Consider the following 2,102-nt stretch of genomic DNA (forward strand, 5'->3'; position numbering starts at 1 on the left):
CAGAATATTGGACATATTTCTACCTGAAGACCCTGTGATTCCACTCCTGGGCATATACCCCAAAGATGCTCCAACATACAACAAGGACACATCATCCACCATGCTCATAGCAGGCTTATTTATAATAGGCAGAAGCTGGAAAGAAACCAGATGCCTTTCACCAGAATAATGGTTAAAGAAAGTGTGGTACATTTACATATTGGAGTACTATTCAGCTATTAGAAACAATTACTTTATGACATTCCTAGGCAAATGGATGGACCTAGAGAATTTCATCCTGAGTGAGGTAACCCAGTCACAAAACAACACACCTGATAAGCAGTCACTGGTATTTGGGTACTAGCCCCAGAAATCTCTGAATACCTAAGAAACAATTCACATAAATTATGAAGCTCAAAAACAAAAACAAAAACAAACAAAAAAAGGAAGGCTGTGGAAGTCTCAGTCCTTCTTAGAAGGGAGATCAAAATTCTCACTGGAGGAGGTACAGGATCAAGTGGAAGAGCAGGGATTGAAGAGGGGATCATTCAGGGTCTGTCTCACCTGGGGATCCATCCCATGTGTAGCCACTGGGCCTAAGCACTATCACTGATTCTGGGAGATGTTTTTAAGTCAGTCTTCAAGGCCTCATTCACTGTTTTTGCACAGAACTAAAAGAACTGGATGTAGCTGTGTTTAGCCTTTCCCAAGTATGCCACCATGATATCTCCAGTGGGATATGCTGGGAAGAAACACAGGTTCACTTCATAGTCACCTCACACCACTCCTCTCACAGGAGGTCAGAGTAATAATTTTCAAAACACAGTTTTTTTCAGATGTGGGTTAAAAATCTAATTTACTTGTATATAGGTTTTATCTATGTTCCAATTGGCAATTTCTCTTATCTACCATCACTAACAATGTATACTATCAAAACATATGTTCCAATCACCAACCATGTATTTTACACAATTTTACTATTATATGCCTTCAAATTTCAACTCCTAGATTTTTTTTTCTGAAGGTAACCTCCCTGCCTCATATGCAATATAATTCTGATGTATTCCTAAAATAACAGAGGCGTGTCCAATCCTTATCTCAGCTCTCATTATAATTGATTGGTGGATATAATTATTATTCATTTAAAAACTCCCTCCCAGGAATGCTAAATTCATTGAAGATATACTTCTTAATTGAGAGTCTCTCTTATATACCTGATTCACTGTATATTTGCATAGGCATTTTAATGAACTATATAAGAAGGACTTTAAAAACAAAACTTGAAAGGATTCCTTAGGGAGAAAATGTAACTACATATGACTTGGCCTTTTATAATTTTATATAGCTGGGACATTTTGTAATGGTAAATTATGCAAAAATTTATTAGTCTTATGTACCAAACTTATTGAACTATGCACAGCAGGGCAATTACAATTTAAAAACAGTGTCATGTGTATTTTAAAATAAGCAGAAGAAAGGCTTCTGAATCTTCTTGTCTACCATTAAGAAATGATATATGTAAGTCTGAGGTAATAGAGGATTATTATGAAATATTCTTTTCCATAAATGAAGAATAAAAAGATGAAATACCATATTTTAATTATTTACCAACATACGTGTAAAATTTAGACATATTTCATAAGCATTCTTACTCTTCCCTTTTAAAAATAAGTATGGTCTGTGGTGTAATAGCTCAATTTTAGTTTATTAGCCTGTGTGAATGAGGTTAGGAAGTCAATGACCAGTACTTGAAAAACAAATAAAATAATAAAAATTTAAAAATAGTAGGTTTGGTGTTTGAGATAAATATTATGGTACTTGCCTCAAAACATATTGTGTCTTTAATAAACATATTATTTCCCCAGCACTCTCCACTTGTTATTTCAATAGGTGATACAAAATAGTTTCAAATTCATGAGGACATAATCTAATTTGAATCACATCGAGAATTTCAAACCTAAAGAAAAAAAGTCTTAAGATTTAGGGAACAATTATAAAATATTAAAAACATTAAATAAATTTTAGAACTATAAAATATTTAAAACATCACTCTAATTATATAATGTATACATCACTACTTTAAATGCAAGCATAAAGTAGAAAAATCAAACTGTAAGTAGGGT

This window comes from Micromys minutus (assembly GCF_963924665.1).
Source record: "Micromys minutus genome assembly, chromosome: X".
In the NCBI taxonomy this organism is placed as follows: Eukaryota; Metazoa; Chordata; class Mammalia; order Rodentia; family Muridae; genus Micromys; species Micromys minutus.